General features: G+C 45.4%; 2 protein-coding genes across 6 annotated transcripts in view; one reads left to right on the plus strand and one right to left on the minus strand.

The window, feature by feature from the left end:
• The window catches only part of LOC144155466 (cytochrome b5-like), a 72,860-nt gene extending 64,658 nt beyond the window's left edge, over positions 1-8,202 (minus strand). Inside the window, exon 1 of one of the 2 annotated variants that reach the window (XM_077686928.1) lies at positions 7,853-8,202. The gene's annotated coding sequence lies outside the window, so the exon portion shown is untranslated. Of the gene's footprint in view, positions 1-4,856; positions 5,043-7,852 lie in introns of those variants that run through there. The other variant, XM_077686927.1, reaches the window with a different exon arrangement.
• Positions 1-20,094, plus strand: part of LOC144155465 (uncharacterized) — a 58,144-nt gene extending 38,050 nt beyond the window's left edge. For all 4 annotated transcript variants that reach the window (XM_077686925.1, XM_077686924.1, XM_077686923.1 and 1 more), the window contains one exon: positions 19,876-20,094. The gene's annotated coding sequence lies outside the window, so the exon portion shown is untranslated. The remainder of the gene's footprint in view (positions 1-19,875) is intronic.
• Positions 20,095-20,756: the final 662 nt, after the last annotated feature.

Here is a 20,756-nt window from a genome sequence, read left to right on the forward strand (position 1 = left end):
AGATAGGTCGGCAGTCTACAATGCCAAAGGAGGCATAGGGGTGTGGTTAGGCTCTTTTTCTTTTTCACTACGGTTAATTCAGTAAACATTTTTTTTTAATATACAGAAGAAAGAAAGAAAGAAAAACACGCGCCCAGAGTGGGGACCGAACCCACGCCTTTCGATTACATGTCGAATGCCTTACCAATTCGGCTATATGGGCGACTGTGTTCTCCTTCACTTTCTGGGCTAATTATATTTACTAGAAGTGTATCTGACTCTTGAGGGTGGTAGCCAGCGCCACTCTGACTACACGGGGAGAAGGGGACCTTCTTTTCAACCCCCGGGGCGTGACTCGAGGGTCTACAGCCTGTCATGAGCGGGTTACTGGCGGGAAGCCCTCTTATGCTACCTAGGCATCAAGGCTGCCAGAACCGAGACCCTCGCTAGGCTTTCGCAGAATAATATAGTAAGGAAATGAGGGGCTCGTTGAGTAAAATACAGAAAGATAGGTCGGCAGTCTACAATGCCAAAGGAGGCATAGGGGTGTGGTTAGGCTCTTTTTCTTTTTCACTACGGTTAATTCAGTAAACATTTTTTGTTAATATACAGAAGAAAGAAAGAAAGAAAAACACGACAGGCTGTAGACGCTCGAGTCACGCCCCGGGGGTTGAAAAGAAGGTCCCCTTCTCCCCGTGTAGTCAGAGTGGCGCTGGCTACCACCCTCAAGAGTCAGATACACTTCTAGTAAATATAATTAGCCCAGAAAGTGAAGGAGAACACAGTCGCCCAGATAGCCGAATTGGTAAGGCATTCGACATGTAATCGAAAGGCGTGGGTTCGGTCCCCACTCTGGGCGCGTGTTTTTCTTTCTTTCTTTCTTCTGTATATTAAAAAAATGTTTACTGAATTAACCGTAGTGAAAAAGAAAAAGAGCCTAACCACACCCCTATGCCTCCTTTGGCATTGTAGACTGCCGACCTATCTTTCTGTATATATATATATATATATATATATATATATATATGTATATATATAGCGAATCGGAATAGGAAATGAGGGGCTCGTTGAAAATAAGACAGAAATAAAGTTTGGCAGTCAAGAAAACCTCGGAAAGCAAAGGGTAGGTCATTGAAACAGATAAAGAATATGGAAAGAAAGAAAGTGGAGAAAAAATGCCCGCCAGGTGGGATACGAACCCACGACGTCCAGAATACCGGTCTGGTGCGATACCAGTCGGAGTGGCGCTGGCTACCACCCCCAAGCACAGGAAAAAATTACATTGACATAAATACCCTAGAAAGTGGAGGGGGAAATAGCCCCACCGGTAGCGTAGTGGTTATCGCACCAGACCGGTATTCTGGAGGTCATGGGTTCGGATCCCACCTGGCGGGCATTTTTTCTCCACTTTCTTTCCGAATTCTTTATCTGTTTCAATGACCTACCATATCCTCCCCTTTGCTTTCCGAGGTTTTCTTGATTGCCAAACTTTATTTCTGTCTTTATATATATATATATATATATATATATATATATATATATATATATATATATATATATATATATATATATATATATATATATATATATATCTTCAGAAGAAGAAAGGAAGTCTGTTCCTGAAACGTCAGTAAACTTTTGTTTTTACTTTTAATGTTTGTCTCTTGTGTCCCTGTATCTACTTACCTTATATATATATATATATATATATATATGTTGTGTGTGTGTGTGTTTGTCAAAGGGTGTAATTTTTGTTCCACGTAAGAAATGATATTTTCGCTTTTGCGCGTGTGAGACGTGCACATCTTGCGTCGCCTGTTTCCTTTTGTTTTTGTTTTTTGTTGTTGTTGTTTTGTGCGCCAGCACAAACCCCCGGCTGTTTCTGGGCACACTAATAAGCATTGATTGATTGATTGATTGATTGATTGATTGATTGATTGATTGATTGATTGATTGATTGATTGATTGATTGATTGATTGATTGATTGATTATTGTAGTAGCTTACTACCCTGCCCAATCAAGCTGATAGGCATTTGTGCTGGCGCCCGGATAAACCAGGGTGTCGAACCGAAACCGAACCGAACCGGAACTGAACCGATATTTTTGCCGGAACTGAACCCGAACCCGAACCGTTATTTTTTGAGCGCGCTGAACCCAAGCCGGAACTAAACCGAAAAAAGAAATAACGGTTACCGGTTCATGCCAAGACGGTTCGACTCTCCGTTGTTGATATTGCACAGTCAATGCAATTCAGGCCTTTTTTTCTTTCACGTACCATCAACTTCGTACCCGCTCGCGCACTTTCCCCTCCAGACAGTTGAACATTATCACGCTCTATGTAACAACAGGGGAAATGAATGAGCACCAATGTTGCAATGGTCTGTTGCTGCTGGAAGCGGGAGAGTAGTGCAAGCTGACCAAACGAAACGTCATTCTCGGCAGCTTGCAGGGGATATAAATCGACTTCGCCCTTCCCTAGCTGCGACTTTATTGGAGCAATCAGGCTGCAGGAGTGCTCCACTGCGCAACAGCGAAAGCCCACACCCGATGTGTGCAAACGTTTTGCATTTCACAATTTGTTTAAAAGGTCCGACACCTGCAAATTGTTAATACTTGACCAGTGTGACCACAGGAGCTGCTCAGTAGCTAAGCCGTTTGCTGCTGACCACAAGTTGCCTTGATCTCCCTTCCCCACGACCGTTTTTCCGAAGTACATGGAAATCGAGAACGTCTGTGTATCGAGATTTTGATTTGCGTTTAATATCACCAGCTGGTTAAAATAAGTCTGCCGACCTGCAATATAAGCTGCGCCTCGGAGCAGAGATATTTGCGCCGTTTTTCAAATGCGCCAGTTTTTTTAATGTGTTTACATGGAAAACAACAAAAAAGAAAAGGCGAATCACGTTCTTTTAAAATATTACGCAAAAAGTAAGTAAAACCGAATAAGTAAAAAAAGCACCAAAACGTGGATATTGCTCTATACTTTTCTTTGCCCTGCCTTTCACAACCAAACGTGTCATCAATGCAAAGCAAGTGAGTTCCGTGGTCAGTTTTTGAGGACAGTACAGTGGACAAGTTCCGTTTTTTACAGCTACAAATAACAACAGATATGCCAGGGAAAACTTTTAAGGTGCGCACTTAATCCCTTGGCAAGAAACTGCAGCCCTTGACCTTGTCTTGGAAGCAGAAACAGTAATAAAGCAGATGGCACGTGCAGAAAGGCAGTCCGGTACCTCACACTGTCCCATTCGCCCAGCGATCATATTTTCTGCTCGTTCTGCAGTTTTATCTCTTTCAGATCTGCTTTTTTCGAAGGTGCACTTGTACTGACTGCCCAACTCGCTACATTACTTCTACTGCTACTCGTTCCGGAGAGGAGTACTGCTGTGGACGAATTAAAGAGCGTCTACCCTACAAAGTGCCATGTCAAGCTCCGCGCGTCAAATTTCCCTTTCATTTTGTAACAGCATAATATGTTATAAGATTCCGCAATGTAGCACACGAAACGATGGCCGGGGGTCAGGCGGTACGATGACATACTGATTGTAATGCACACATCCGGTATAGCTATCGCAAAAGTGGTCAGAGCAATAATGCAGTGACTAAGCGTTAACTAAAGCTTACTTTTAACAAAAGTGTGGCTGACCCGTTCGATAAGGTGACAGCTAACAAATTATTCACGGTGACCAAATAATCTAATTCATTGGTATTATTTATGTGCTTGTTGTAGGATTTTTCTGTTTTGTTACAAATATAAAAGATGTGCGTCATTGGTATTAAGCGCTGGTATTTCAACGCGCCAGTACGCAGGCCTAAATTTAAGGCTTCAAAGTTAGCGTGATGGGCGATTCCATAGCGACAATTGCGATTTCAACAAAAAAGGAAAGGGCAGGAAATATATCCAATCGTCGTATCTCTTGGCGGTGGCTTTATGAATAGTCGCTAGAACAACATAAAGTCTGGGCGAGAAAGTAGGTGGTAAATCGTCGCCACTTCATCTGTTTTTCTAGTATTTCGTAATTGTTTAAAGTTTGCTTTGCAATTGCGCCACTGCCCTTGGGGAACAGCAGCATTTTGAATTTTTGTTTGTATTTTGATTTTGATTTAAACTACTGAATGTTTTTTTTTCTAATTTCAGTGATAATTCAACTCATCGAACCGGTTCGCGAACCGGTTCAAGCTCCCGAACCGGTTCGGTAACCTGTTTGGTACGAGATTTTGTCGAACCGGAACTGAACCGGAACGAAATGATTTCGCCTGAACCAGAACCGTAACCGAACCGGTATTTTTTTTTGGTTCGACACACTGGTACAAACACACAAAGGACTTTCAACATAAACAAATAAACTCTACTACACTGAGACGTGAACCTAACTGCCACTGTACAGTATAAAACATAGTTCATCATGCAGATCAAAAGAACAGATTGATTGAGAGGTTAAGCGCGCCGACGCTACACATGCGATGAGGCGCACCGTAGTGAAGGGTTCCGGAATAATTTTGACCACGTGGGGATCTTTGATGTGTGCCGAAATCTCGAACACACGAGCATTTCTGCCTCCATCAGAAAATCGGCCGCTGCGACCTGGAATCGAACCCGCGTCCTTGGGCTCAGCAGCGCAATTCCTTAGCCACCGAGTCACCGCGGCGGGTATAAAAACAGATCAATGAGACAACGAACGATGCGAACAGCAAAACGACAGACCAACTACAACTATACAAGAAAGAAATTGCAGTTTGACGGAAGAGAATAAGAGCAACATTAAATACCCTCCAAATGTTTGAACCAAACAGATGGAGTAAGCTGTCCGAAATATCGACACGTGCACTAAAGTTATACTGGCGAAATTAAAGCAGCAGTGCCGGACAAACTCACATTCCGTAGGATGGACGCCGACGGTTGAAGTACGTTGACCGTGGCTGGTGTATCACAGAGGACGTTCAGCACAGACGCGACTTGACAGAGAGGCTTACACAAACTGAAAAAGTCCAAGTGAGCGCGCCCATGATGTGACCGATGGATCGGTAACGCCTGACCACTTGAGTCAAGCCACGCGTTCAGGTCGGTCGCTCGGAGACGGCTCAAACTACGTAGGCTGTTATCACCATGAGGCGAAACGCGCGGAGGCGATAACAGGAATACTATTATCGGAAGATGAAGACCAGCGCACCCGTATCAACGGCGCTCTCGCGTCCGCCCAGCAGCGGACGCTTGATGTACGAGCCGGTAACGGTGCAGAGCTATCAGGCTGACCCACAAACCTGTAAACTTCAGCCCCGCTAACCTCCGTGCTAATGCGAAGAAAGAGCGCAACAACACACAAAACAAGAACGAATGAGAATCGCATGTTCTCATTATATGTAATATATATATATATATATATATATATATATATATATATATATATATATATATATATATATATATATATATATATATATATATATATATATATATATATATATACAGAAAGATAGGTCGGCAGTCTACAATGCCAAAGGAGGCATAGGGGTGTGGTTAGGCTCTTTTCTTTTTCACTACGGTTAATTAAGTAAACATTTTTTTTAAATATACAGAAGAAAGAAAGAAAGAAAAACACGCGCCCAGAGTGGGGACCGAACCCACGCCTTTCTTTCTTCTGTATATTTAAAAAAAATGTTTACTTAATTAACCGTAGTGAAAAAGAAAAGAGCCTAACCACACCCCTATGCCTCCTTTGGCATTGTAGACTGCCGACCTATCTTTCTGTATTTCCTCAACGAGCCCCTCATTTCCTTACTATATATATATATATATATATATATATATATATATATATATATATATATATATATATATATATATATATACATACATTGCCCGAATATAGAGAAATTTTGCAGCGTTTTCGTTAGTATTTATTTCTGGACGGCTTTTTAGGTGTTGGAGCTTCAGAAAATCTCAGTTGAGTGCAACGCAATGCAACTGTATTACGCGGCCATTTCCGTGCAACAACTCCGTACCGGGGGCACTCGCTGCAAGCTAATTTCCTAGCTGTATGGGAGCCGTGCATGTTAGCGAAATTTTTTTAATTTTTATGAGGGTGCACATCATTAATATCGTGCCACCTGCAGCTTTGCAGGACAGTTTCTTGCCAGCACGAGCTGTACTACATAAAACGTTTGCTGAAACCCAAGCACAGGGTACCTCCGGCCCAACACCGTGCGGGGCATCCTGTTGCATTAAGCACAATACATAGTGTTCCCAATAATTAATTTTGAAGCGTTAAATATGCACCAACTGGGCTTATTTTACCCAATCATAATATTCGGTTCTAAAATTAAAAAGTCTTAAAAGTTCTGCATTTGCATTGCGTGATTGACGTGCTCACAGTGCTTAACGAAGAAAGAGAAAAGGCCAGAGATAGTGCCTGGAAACCTGCGACAACTTTACTATTCTTGAAGCGCCAGAACCGATACGAAAGTGCCCTAACGCATACTAGCCAATGAGAAAATTCCTTTTTTGGGCATTAAATAAACAGTAAAGATATCATGTCTGCAATTCTATTTTTTTTACAAACGCCTCGAGTGCACCACCTGAACATACATCCAACCAAATTTTACCTAATTACGACCGCTCATTTTGAAATTCGAACTTGTAGTGTAGTTGAAAATTAGAAATGCATGAGCGTGGTGGAAGCTGCCGTACGTAGCACTATTAACGCGTGCCTGCGTTTAATTTTTCCCATCATCAAAGTCACTGTGCGTCGTCCACGTAAAGAGCACAGGTGGCTTTACTTTTGTCACGGCTCGGAGATACATGAAGAGTAGGTGTTGCGCACAAACTGTACTGACAAGCATGGATCATGAAAATTTGGTGCTATGATTCCCGAGTATCTTGTGCTGGGCACGCGGGCGGGCTGGCTTGGTTTCACCGTACATTCCCGGTGTATTGCGTAGAAGTACGAACGGGCACTGCATGACGCACAAACCAAGGTCCACCAATGTGTCCCCTTCGAGAAGTAGCCGCAGGTCGGCTTGACCACAACGTTCCAGAACAATCGATCAGAGCGGCCAAATGCGGAAATTTTCGTACGACGAGCGCTACACGCCCGTGTATCTCCCCAAGCATCCGATTTGAGTAAAACATGGAATCTACACAGGAATATCAGCGCTAATGCACGACTTGCGCTGTCTGTCGTTCTGATTTTTTGTTCCGGAGCGTCGTGGTGGAGCCGACCTGTGGCTATTCGTTAGAGTGTTTGCATAATGAACAAATAAGTAGTCATCGCAACAGGAACACAATTGTACGTGATCGGGCGGACATTATAAACGCGGACACCTAGCTACTGTTTAGCTGCGATAAGGGCCACTCGTCTTGCGTAATGCTTACGCCGCGACGATTGGAAATAGATACGAAAGCGATGCCAAAACGCGTGCGACTATTTGGCACGCAGAGCGGGTGTCGAATGAGTGGAACGCCCACAAGTGTCACGTAATCTGCGCACTTCAGTAAAAGTGTTAGGTCGCCAAGACAACCAATAATGAAACGCTTATGGCGTTATGAGAGTTGAGATTTTGTAACAAGCTTTTCCTTTCTACTGTTTTTTTTTTTGCTTCCGGCATCGAAGCTAGTAACATAACATTTTAGCTCGACAAGTATTTGCTATGAACTCCAAAGCATGACACTAAAAGTGGATCAAGAAAAATGACACCTCGTCGAGTTGAGGGATTGCCAGCATGCGTTGGTAGCGCTACACCCCCTGTATCTCCCCAAGCGACTCTCACTTTCACGCAAGAAAACTTTTTTTACAATGGAAAACAAAATTCCTGCGTGCAATCTTCCTTTTCCAGTTCTAAAAATTCCAGGAGTACTAAAGGAAAGGCTCGTACCTGTGGTTAGCTGGCTAGTGAATCGGGAAAGCACTTCTCGGTGTGTTTCTAGTGACTTTCACAGCGTGCGTCCACGAGTGAGGGACAGCCCGACGGCGGCGTCCAATATGCGGTGCCGATTAGCAGAGGGTAGAGCCTTCTCTCCGGAGCTCCATTGCGGCGCCTTGACGTGTCGCAGTCGACGTCCCAAGGACGTCTAGTCTACCCACTATGTCCTCTCCGGGCGCGACCATCCGGGCTACAACAAACGCGCGCGCCACGAAGCGACACGCGCCGTCCCTCCCCCGGACAGGCTACCCCGGTCCAGCACCGCCTCAGATTTCGTTCTCACTGGTCCGTACCGGTTCCTCCCAAGCACGTGCAGCAGACAGCTCATCATCCATCAGTGAGCGCTGTCGCCCTTCCGAAAGCCCTGCCATCGGGGCAGCGGCCGCGCATGCCGGCGACCCTTCCCTTTTATTTTCGTCCGACTCGATCAGCTGGCTGCCAGCTCCGCAATGATGTCGGGGAATCCTCTGCGCTGCTTCTCGAAATATAGTTGCTCCGAAATGCGAGAACAACTGCAATGCTTCGAAATCCCCGTGCCTGCTTGATAAGGGCAGGATGAAAAATATCCCCTCCCGTTCCATGCGCGCCAAACATGTTCGTGCAACAACAAATGCTCCCCGTAGTTGTGGCTTCGTTCATTAGTTGGGCCTGTTTTCAATAACACGCGCGCGCAAAATATCAAAGGCACAGTGATTGGAAAGCATATTTCCAGCACAGCCTTTCGAATACTACCGTCACTGGCTTCAATACAAGGCCCGGCAGCTCATTTAGTTAAGGAATAGAATACCTATCACCTCATTAACTAAGACCACGGGCACTAGAAAAGTGATGCCATTGTGTTCTCTGTAAGCGTAGGCATTGGGTAGAGGATGGAAAGGCAATTGTCATCCTTGAAGCCAGCCGGGAGTGGTTGGGCGAAGAAGTTTTTTAATATCATTATTTTTAGGCTAACTTCACCATTTTATTATTCTTGGGGAGAGATGGGAGGGGAAAGTTTATTCACTTTACTCTGTGATCTGGCAGGACTAATCAAAAGCCTTGAGGCTGCCCGTTTGCGGAGCGTTTGTCCGCCACTTCCTCGCCTTCATCCTCGTCGCAAGGGTGTTCTTGCTTTCGCTTTTGCTGGTGGTGAAGAACAGTCATCTTCTTGGGGCGTAGTAGCCCTACGTTATTGAAAGCGTGAACTGCACCGGCGTGAAAGTCAAGCGTCATCATGTCAAATACTTGCTAGAACGTCGAAAATCAACCTCACGATAACTCCACACTTTAATCGGTCGCGATGTAGGAAAAGTTTGTACAGTCATGGACAAAAGAAACGCGATCACGAAAATATGAACCAGAACACACAAATAGCGCGATTTCTTAATTACAGTAGCAAAGTTCGAAAATGGGGCTTTCCAAAATACCAATAGTGCGCCCATTATTCGACCTCCACGAACGGTATTTTTTTCAATATTGCGTGTTCTGGTTTGTATTTTTGTGTTCGAATTTCATTTTTCCACGACTGTACCTAGCAAAAAAAAAAGAATAAAACACGTGACCCTCAAACAGGCAGCCCCCCCCCCCCCCCCCCCCTTCCTCCTCTGATGTCGAAAACATTCAAGCGTTAATACGAAGCTTGTCAAAGCCTGTAGGTCTGCGTCCCCGCAAACTCTATTTTAGATCTACCTTGCTCGCTGAGCAGGATACAGAACGGGGGCCAATCACTTGCAATTTCAGGTTGAACGTAAAAAAACAAAGGACGGTCGAAAAGAAAACACGGACGTTTTGTACATGCTCTCTTCGCAGCTCTTCTTTTGTTTTTTGACGTTCAACCTGAAATTTCCAGTGATCGTGAAGCAACTCTCCTAACTCAAGCAATTCTACAGAGGCCAGTCTTTCTTCCCATACGGCCATCTTCCATGGCTGTTCACGGAGGTCATGTTGGGAAAGACCCTGCTACGCAACTCGCCTCCGTCTCTTTTTGACCCGTATCCACCTGCTCCAGTTCATCCCCTGATACTTCCCCGCAGTGATCCCTCTACGAAAGGATTCCCAGAGATTCGGCAAATTAAGCTCGGTCTTCGTCCATGGCCCCGTTTCTGATGCCACAAGTATGGAAATTATTTCCCCACAGACGTGCATAGATTTTTTTTTTCGCAGTGATCCCTTTCCGAATAGCGCCCTCCGAGAGATCCTAGCCCTCAGTGTCGTCGTTTCAGTCGTTTTGTCCCGCTTTTAAGCTTGCGGAAACGATGATCAGTATATAGCATGGGGGCGATGCAACAGCTGGCCCCACAGAATTCGACGTATTATCCACCGTCCTTCTCCACCTCCTCTACCAGGCGCACTCTTTGTGTGTCTTTCACCCACAGCGATCGCTCTCATGCTCAGCATTTCTCCTGCGCTATCTTCGCATTTTTACTAAGTGACCCTGTTTTTGCCTTTCCCCGCACGCGTAACCACACTTTTTTTCCCAATCGGCAACAACCCCCTTTTTACGGTCTTCCCTTCAGACTCCCCCAAACGACGCAAAGTACGTGAATTTACGACGTGTGCTACTCCGTCTGCATCTCAGCCCCCCCTTCCCCCCCCCCGCCCCTCTTTAGTGGCACTCGACTTTGAATTGCACATACAACGATTTAACGGATACAACACTTCAATTATTTTTTTCCTATTCACCTTATTCCCGCACTGGCAGTAGCGTCTCCCGAGATACACCTTAAATTTCCCGAAACACATTTCACCTCGAATGGTAACGCTTGGCCGATACTCTGTGGAGGGACCACAACATCGTGACTTTCACTTTTCCAAGACTCCCCACCAAACGCGAGAATGGGCAGGCCACAGTGGTCAACTGGTCATCCTTTTGGAAAGATCCCGCACGACTCCCAGCTGGCGTCACCACACTCGAATAATAGGCGACTGATTCTTTCTCGCTCGAGCAGAAACACACGTCGACCATCCCCTTGACCCCGGCCAACCTTTCAAAGGCGGCCCATCTCGCGCACCTGTGCAAGGCAAGGCCTTGCCAACCGCTGGAAGACGCGCACTCACCTACGCTCGCTCAAACGGGGGATCGCAGAAATCACCCAGCACAGTCCGCCCAGTCCGCCCAAGTGCAGCAAACTCAGAACTGGCGCCCCTTTTGTGATCAACTACAAAAAACGCTACGCACTACGAATACGTGGTACATTCTCCTCCACTTGTTAAAGGTCCAGCCACCCAAAAATCAGTCTTTAGTGCTTGCCACTCTGTGAAGAGGGATAACCAGCGAAGCTGGACGCAGTGCAAGGAGTGCACGAAGCAAAACAAATTTGTTTGTCACTTGTGATTGAGCATACTTCCTGGCTAATTAGCTGAATGAAACTTTGAACTGCAGTTTTACTCTAGGGGCCAAACATTGGGCCGCCAGTTTTCCTCCCGCACCGTAGGCATCTTACTGTCTGTGTCACACACCCAACCGCTTGACCACGGAGGGCAGAAATCAGGTCGAATCGGACCGTGAGATGTCCACGTTGAAATCTCCCATAGCAGAACGGGTGTGACAACGGTGAGCGCGTGAAGCCCCCCATGCACGCATAAAAATAAATAAAAATAACAGGGGGGGGGGGGGTATATAGACGCTAAAAGTAAAAAATATAGACGTTAAAAGTAAAAAATCGTTTATGAGGGCAATAGATAAGGTGATAGAAACCAAACAAATACCAGAGGACTGGCTAGAAAGTAGGATGAATTTAATATATAAAGGCAGGGGAGACAAAGCCAGTATTGATTCATACAGACCACTCACAGTAACGTCAGTGGTGTATAGATTCGTAATGCAGGCAATAAAATCAGAAATTCAAGCATGGACGGAAGAAAATGAAATACTTGGGGAACTGCAGAATGGATTTAGACAAGACCGGCGTTTTTGATGCCGCAATGCATTGAAATTGCGAAAGCACACAATAGACGATTATGGATTGCGTTCTTGGACATTAAAGGGGCATATGACAACGTAAACAGAGAACGACTGTGGAGGATGCTGAAACTTCGGGGATTAGATGACGAGTTAATACAGTTCCTTATGGCAATCTATAAAGACAATAGAGTGCACCTTACATGGGAAGGACAGAAATGCTCACAGCAGGTCAACATCCATCGGGGACTGAAACAGGGATGCCCTTTGAGCCCAATACTGTTTATGCTTTACATGGCAGGGTTAGAAAAGAAACTGGAAGAAAGTCAAGTAGGGTTTAGCCTAACCCATATGCTACAAGGTGAAGTGGTACAACAGCATATTCCAGGAATGTTATACGCAGACGGCATTGTTCTTTTAGCTGATAACCAAACCGATATGCAACGGCTAATAAATATTAGCGGCCAGGAAGCCACCGACCTCGGATTAAATTTTAGTGCAGAAAAATCAGGAATAATGGTTTTCAATGATGCTACCACTGACGTAGTGCCTATCCAGCAAGGCGAATTACCCAGAGTGAAGGAATATAAATATTTGGGAGTGTGGATAAACGAAGGGGATAACTACTTAAGAACTCACGAGGAGCAACTTAAGGTTAAGGGAAAGCGAAACGCAGCTATAATGAAGCATAGAGCTCTGTGGGGGTATAACAAATATGAAGTAGTAAGAGGAATGTGGAAAGGAGTAATGGTTCCGGGTCCCACGTTTGCTAATGCTGTACTCTGCTTAAAATCAGAAGTTCTATCAGGTTTTGAAGTGAACCAGAGAACGGTAGGACGTTTGGCCTTAGGCGCGCATGGAAAAAGAACTAACGAAGCAGTTCAGGGAGATATGAGCTGGCGTCGTTTGAAGTTAGAGAAGCACAGAGTAAAATATGCTTCGAAATTAGGTTAAGAGCAATGGATCAACGACGGTGAGCAGCTAAGGTTTTTAGGTACCTATACTTGAAAAGCGTGGACACGCAGTGGTTAAGGAAGACTAGAAGGCTAACGATGAAATACGGAAAGAAAAGTGGAGAATCCAAAACAGCCAAGGTAACCAAAAAAGAGGCAAGGCAGATTTAAACAAATAAATGGAGGGAAAAAATGGAAACTAAAACGTCGTTAGAGATGTACAGGGCCGAGAAATTGAACATCAGAAAGGAAAATTTCTACGATAATTCACAGGGCAGCGCTTTGCTTTTTGAGGCTAGAGCAGGTTGCCTGCGAACTAAAAGCTTTGTGGGGAAGTATTCACAAAAGGATGGGGTATGCGTGGTCTGCGGAAAAGAAACAGAAACTATGCGGCACATAGTGTTAGAATGTGAGGGTATCCATCCAAATCTACATGAAGGAAATATTCGGCTTCCGGAAGCGCTGGGATGTAAGGGTATCACAGAGGAAGTTAACTTCAAGGCTGTCGAGGGGACGAAAAGAAGATTAGAATGCTGGTGGACGAAAAGCAGAGAGGGGAATATTGCCTAAGACAGTTACCACCTGTAACAGAAAAAAAAAAGTATTTTGTGCCTAATAAGCTTTTTGTGCCTGCCCTAAGCAGCGCTAGTATTAAACCAAGAGTGTATAACATAGGTATATTAGTCCTTTTTGGTAAGATGACTTGTCATCACCCCGATGCAAAGGGGAAACCAATAGAAATCATCATCATCATCATAATCATCAACGCCGGGCGTGGCGAGAAGTATACACGCTTAGGGAAAAGGGCGGCGGAGGTGGGAGGAGTAAGTGGGTCTGTAACCATACTCCCTCCGTAGGTGGCCAAGCTTCACTGCGCAGCTAACAGTGTAAGAAAGCCAGCTTACAAAAACTAAGCTTACACCGGCTTCCTCAAAGTCGACTTCACCACTAAACACAAATGCATTGCTGGGAAGACATTTTTTTAGGGGCAATTCAAGAGATGTCAAAATATGGAGGCCCCAAGACCTGTGTTGATTTTTTCAGATTTTTAAGCCCTCGAGTTTTGGTTCCAGACATCGAGTTTTCGTTCAACATGGGCACGAGAGCGGCGGGGTATTAAACATATGCAGCTTCGCTGTAAAACGGGACGCGCCAACAAATAAAACGGCTCGTGCACAACTCCCACCATGCACCGAGCCATTTCATTGATGCTATCCGGACCAAATTCTTTAGGCACCTGCAAAGCCCTTGACACCGCTACTGAAGAATTCTTATGGTGCGTCAAATCCTACGCTCGTTGCCCACTTCATGCTCAAGGCACTACAACAAGCCCTTGCCCGGCTAGCACGGAACACAGCTCCGCGCAAGGACCCAATCACCAACAAAATTCTCCCTTCACACTAGAAGCACGCCGACATCACCCGTTTTTAAGCCCCACAAACCCATTTCCATAGAAAACCCGCGCCCCATATTCCTCGCTTCGTGCCTGGGCAAACTCATCAAACATATTGCGCGGTGCCCCCTCCCAGCACACTTCGAAGCCAACGACCTCTACCTCCACACCATTTGCGGCATTCGTGCACTTTTATCAACGCAGGACGTTCTCGGTCAAGTCAAAGCGCACCGGTACTGCCGGTATCATCCTCGCCCTGGACGTACAAAAAGCATTTCACAAGTCACACATAAGGACATCTTGCAGGGCTTCCACACAACCAACTGCGGGATGGCAACCCACGATTTCGCCTGAGGATTTCTGTCAGACAGAGCAGCAACTACACGCCTAGCGCCCCTTCCAGTCCGCCAAAGGAACACCACGGGGCTTTGCCATTATCTCCCTTTTGTTTACATCGCGCTCCTCCTACACTCGCACCACGCTATCCGCTATCCCCAATCTCCACCATGCATTCTACGCCGACAATCTCGCATTCTGGATTAATACCGGTTCGTCTGGCCAACAGCAAGGTCGGCTGCAGACAGTTATTGATTGCACATTCCACTACCTCTAGCACCGACATCAACGAGACCTCACCTGCAGCACCTCCACCCCCCTTTCCCAACCCCAAGTCTGCACTTCTCGTCCCCCGTGCCCGCACCCGCGGCAGGCCCCCATATCCAACCTTCGCCCTGACCGTCACGTTAAGCTCTAGCCCCGTCCCGCAAGTGACCCCATCCCGCATACTCGGCGTTCCCTTTCACGCAGAGAGATCTGGGGCTGCCTTTCTCCCGCAAGTACACGTTACGAACACGCAACAGACGCATCTCGTTAGAAAAATTTACATACCTCGTCGCGGCCTCCGCGAACAAACATGCGACTAAATAGAACAAGCCCTCCTGAATCACCTACGGCACCTCTCTGTCAACCTCAATCCGTGAGAACACTCCATCCGCAACCAAATCGTCCTCGGCATCCCAGACTTTACACCGCCTTCCCCAGCTTGGCATTCACCACAACCTCCCCGAATTCATCGAAGCGCATCAGGCTAACCATGCCCATCTCGCCCTTACCCAAACTGGTCGTTCTCTTCTAACAAAACTGGGCCGCATTGCACCAGCCATCAGCGAAGACCCATGCGCATCCCCTCAGCCATACGTAACAAAATACTGCAGTCTCACCTATCCCAAAGCATATGCACCCCACCCACTATCAAGGAAGACAAGTCCGGCTCCGTCTACTGAAGTCAAAATATTTCAACAAACTCGACGCTCGCTTCACTGCCGCGACCCAAACACCCCCTTCGATCGGCACTATCAGTGTCCGCTACCGAATCGCACTACGACATCATAACGGTATTCGCCCTTCTCAACGCGACTACCGTCACCGCCGAATAAACAGCCATCGCCCTCGCAACCACCAAGGTTTCCACAGACATTCGTGACCACAGTATCCACATACTTTCTTGATCGGTCTCGCAGACTCACACCAAGTATGCCACAGCTTTCAGACAGACCGCATCTTACCCCCGAGCCCAAGGACTTCTCCATACCAGTCAGCATATCCCCTACCCCCGGTCACTCCTCTCTCGGTGAAAGCCGGACGACTCACGCCGCTGCCCGCGATCTCTCACTCATGGTGTTCCCGCAGGGAAGGGAAGGCTGTTAAGGGAAGGCGCCGCCCATTTATACTCCTATCCCATCCCGTTATCTTAAATTCATCTGCCAGTACCGCCAGTCTCGACTACCCTTCTTCCATCCCCACCCGTCACTGAGCCTTCCAGACGCGCGCACATGGCGACGACTCTATACTTTCCACATTACCGCCATCCTCAACCACACATCCCCCTTCAACGCACCCTTTCAATCGCCTTACCTGCGACATCCAGGGATCTACGTATCACCCCATATAGGAATTACACCCCCCCCCCCTCAATCCTACACCCTCTACATTCCCTTTCCCTAGAGAAGCGTGAGAGCGGACTGACCAGCTAGCGGTTTGAAGATTAGGAAGACCTGGCCAGTCGGGCCCAAACAGCGACGCTAGGCCGCGGCATCATGGAGTGAGAAGATGCCAACCACTTTCATTTTCTTTCGGTCTCAATTAAATGTCTCAAAGCGGAGCTTTCTGTTCCTCACTGATGGCACCCGGCAAAACGCACTGCCGGAAAGCCAACTTACTCGGACGATGATGATGATCGTGGGTGAAGTGTAGGATGGTTAAAACGCGAAGCTTTCTCTGGTTGAAAGCCAAGGTCTTTAAAGTCCAAAATTCAAATCAATACGCCCAAAAACGCACTTCAGGAAAGCCAACTTACACAATAGGTTTCCACGAAGGCACATCAAGTGCCTCAAAAGAAAATAACGCTTCCCATGGTCGTATCGAGCCTGGGTCCGTCGCGTTTCGAAGCCGACGTCTGTCCGATTCCGCCATTCCGACACTGTCGAAGCAGTTTGGGCTTTGTACTTTGACTTTGACTCGCGTTGCATGGGAGAAAGCTTGGCGTTTTAACCATCTTTCTCTTAATAAAGGGCTTTGATTTTTTTCACCACCACCACCACATTACCTTATTCAGATGTTCCTGCTTCCCTTTCCATAGTGATTACCTGGTTCAGAGAACCTCTTCTGAATGATCCGCTTCATTATTATGATTTTCCACGCCGATCCTGGTCTAATGCTGCCGTTTGCAGTAGTATCTCTGGAATGTTGGTCTTAGTTGTGTAAAGGCCTGCATTTTTCTTCTTGCTTTATTTCGTGCGTGGAAACGAGTAGACAAGCTTCAATAACCCACATTTTTACTGCACGGTGCATGCAGCGCATATACCGTGGACCATATTCAACGACAGCTTTAGAAAGACCAGCCATAAGGGCCTAGTTGCGTAAAATGCGCGCACGATTTCGACGATCTTAGATGGGGTTTTTTTTTTATAATCCCCTCTTCGTTTTTATTTTTACTATACGAGCGTGCGCTGGGAGGAAAAACAATCACGGCACCGGAACGGAATAGTTTCGACACAGCTGCTCGCATGGAAGGTGTTCTAGGTTGCTGCAGGTCATAATTACAGGTGACCTGTAAGTGAACGTACCGTGCGCGCACGGCCGGTTAACGCACGAGGGGAGAACGTCGGTGCTGTTTGCGCGTGCGAGGTTTCCCCGTGGCCTTTTTTTTTCGTTGACGCCTGTGCCGACTACGCAGTGAGATAGCAAAAAAGGCGTGCGAGGCAGCCGGCGCGCAATCACCCAGACGGCCAGCAGCTGGTCTACTCTGCGTGCCTCACCAAATGCGCATCCACAACTCGTCTTCTCATTTTCGTTTGTGCGCACGAGGAGACTTACAACGCTAAACCAAAAAATAGGCACATTTTTCAGTACAGAAAATCGAACCCAGGCCTCGCGGTTTTTTGAAGCGGGTAGCCACAACTTACAAGACTGAGACATCTGGGTTTTATGCAGTAGTTTTGTGTCATTTCGGAGTCCAGGAGGGAAAAGAATACTTCGTCACGCTTGGCGCAATTTGCCTCAGCCTGTGTAGACCTCGTCAACCCTGTTGTTCCAATCTGAGCCATTTCTCGTTTTCTCCAGCGACGTCTTAGGAAAAGAACAGCGCTACATTTACCCGATCCTTATAAGTGCGAGAATGATTCCGAAAATGAGCCAACTTGAAAGTTTGAAAGTTTATTGAAAGTTTATTGCGACAACATGTACAGAAATGGCTATACAGTTGTCGAGGGGGACGGTCAAAAAGGCTACAAAAAAAAAAGCCTGACAAGGTGACGTCCCCCTCCCTCCTCCCGTTTTGGCACGACTCTGCGGGAAATGGCAAGTCCTTTGTGGCAATAAAAAATAACAGACGAATGCACACAATTAACACATAGAAAATCAGCTTTCACTTTTCAGAAAGAAACAATAATTACAATGAAAATTCCACTTTAAAAAACACACATCAGCTCTCAGATTTCAGGTAACAATACGTAGAATTCAAGATTTCACAGTTTGAAAGAAGAAAAACAGTTCTCAGTTTTCATAAAGAAACCAGAATAACAGTACAAGATTTCATTGAGCGAAAAAAATTACCTTCAAGTTTTCTGAAAGAAACAAAAAGTTAAAATACACGTTTTTTGCTGTAGTTCTAAAAAGTACATGTCTAATTTTTTTTTAAATCCTTGTTCAGATGTAGCATCTTGTGCCATAGTTAGAATTGCGGGGTGACTGTTTAAGAAGCTAGGAATCTGGTAGCTCGATTTCTGGTGACCGCAGTTCGTGCGAGTTTTTGGTTTTGTGTATATTCCCTGCCTAAACACGTATTCATGTCTTCTTGACGTGTATTTTCTGTAAAAGTCATTAGGGTCAGTTCTTATTTGGTGATAAATTATTAAAAAGTGTTTTTTTATTTATAATGTTCATAATTGTCAATACCTGATGTTTCTTAAATAATGGAGAACTGTGACTGATGTAGGGTGCGTTTTCAATTATGCGTAAGACTTTTTTTTTTTGGAGCCGGTATAGGTTTTCTATGTTTGATTTTCCTGTTGAACCCCACACTAGAAGGCAGTTGTTAAGGCGAGAATGGACTAGACTGTAGTACAGTTGCCTCTTCAACCAAGCTGGTAGTAAATATTTCATCTTATAAATAATACCAATGCACCGGGATATATCCGTTTGAAGTTTGTCAATATTAGGAGACCAACCTAAATTTTCATTGAACACAATGCCAAGGCATTTGTGTGAACTAACTTGTTCAATACATTCACCTCGGAAATTGAGGAAAACCTGTTTCCTTAAACGTTTGTTGCAAGCTCGAAAAATCATATATTTTTTTTTCTTGTGTTTAAATTCAGTTTATTTGTACTAAGCCACGTCGACAAATTTTCAAGCCATAAATTTGTTTGTCTTTCTAGCAGAGCTAGATCTCTTTCAGAAAAAAAGACGTTTGCATCAACTGCATACAATATTATATCCGGGGTTAAAGGCAAGTAAACAATGTCATTTATATATAGTAAGAATAATAGTGGGCCGAGAATAGATCCTTGTGGAACACCGTACTTAATTTGTCCAAAGATTTCGGTCTATTGAAGGCGATTATGTAAGTAACTCGTGATTAGTCTGAGACAGGTTCCCCTGATTCCGTATTTCTCAAGTTTCTGAAACAAAATATCGTGTTTGATAGAATCGAAAGCCTTCTTAAAATCTAGAAACACTCCAATAGTAAACAATTTTTGTTCGAAGTTATCAATAATTTTATCTTTTATATTTAGTATTGCCATTTCAGTTGATTTTTGTTTTTGGAAGCCATACTGTTGTTCGGCGATGATATGGTTAGTTTTACAGAAGCTTAAGATTCGAGTATTGATTACCTGTTCTATTACTTTTGAAAAAATTGGCAGAACTGGAACTTTGGGCTGAAAAATAAAAACGATGCTTTCCAATGTACTGCATTTGAAGCTGAGCTTGGAATCTTTAAATAGTAACTTTGATGGTGAAGAAATATTAATATATTGTGTCTCTGAGACCTTGAGTAAATTCAAAGAGTACGCGCGTTTATTTTCTAGTTTTCCCAGCCGGATGAGGCTCTTGTGTGCAGTGTTATAATCTTCGTGACCTCGTTTTAGCTACAAGCAACCGTGTGATAAATTCCTACTGAAGAAGACTTCAGCTTTCGCGTCCAGTGAACATGTGACGAGCCGCTTTTTTTTTTTCTGTTCCCCTGCAGGTTGTCCCGCCCATCAAATGCCCCTAGTGTTCCACTCGCCACAAGAACCGTTTCAAGCCGTCCGTTGCCACCAGCTGGAGTTTTCTCACCTTCCACTAACCCCTCCCATAACAATGCTAGGATGTGTGATCGCGGGAAGCCTCTACAGAAGCCGTCGACGCAGTGACCATTGCCTAACGGCCATCGCATGTAGAAATAAAAAGTGCTGTTCCTTCCTCATGTCGAATAGATAAGTTCGTTTTTGTCGGTGTTGTTGTTTTGTGTTTCATTGGCTTTTATTCATTTCTCGTCATATCAGTGCTCTTGTCATTTACAGCACTCATTAACCGTCTGAGACGCTGTGAGCACACGAAAGAGCGAAGCTGTGATTATTTGCAGATTCACGAAACGAACTGTCGGCATACAGCTGGTGACAAGAGGGTGACAACGCGCGGCAAAACCCTGCATGTTGTAGCTGTTCTGCACCGTTTGCATTGTTTATCGTCGTTCGCAGTTTGTATGATTTTCCTTAGTAAACGCGGCATAAGCTACGTGACTGACACTTGCCTAAGTCTTTTGTGGAATTGGCCTTCCAGCAGTCTCTACAAAGGTGGTTCCTCTTTCCTGAATCATCTTCAAAACCTTGCCATCTCAAGTGGTTTTGTGTCAGCTCTTTACTCGATTGCGTCTCAGACGACAAGTCGCTCCTGCATGGCGATACCACCGCAGTGCAAGCTGTGAAAATTTTCTGTGTCCGTTATAAAGGCAAGCGCAAGAAAAGGAAAGCAGAATACGCATGACTACGCCCTTTTGAAGTACCGTGCCCAAGCTTCCCAGATAAGTAACATCCGGCTGCCCGAAGCTGTTTGACCTTCACTGACAGTGTTAGCAAGGGCTGATTA

Source organism: Haemaphysalis longicornis, unplaced genomic scaffold (genome assembly GCF_048455015.1).
Source record: "Haemaphysalis longicornis isolate Haplotype H1 unplaced genomic scaffold, Haemaphysalis longicornis Haplotype H1 scaffold_1, whole genome shotgun sequence".
NCBI classification, from domain to species: Eukaryota; Metazoa; Arthropoda; class Arachnida; order Ixodida; family Ixodidae; genus Haemaphysalis; species Haemaphysalis longicornis.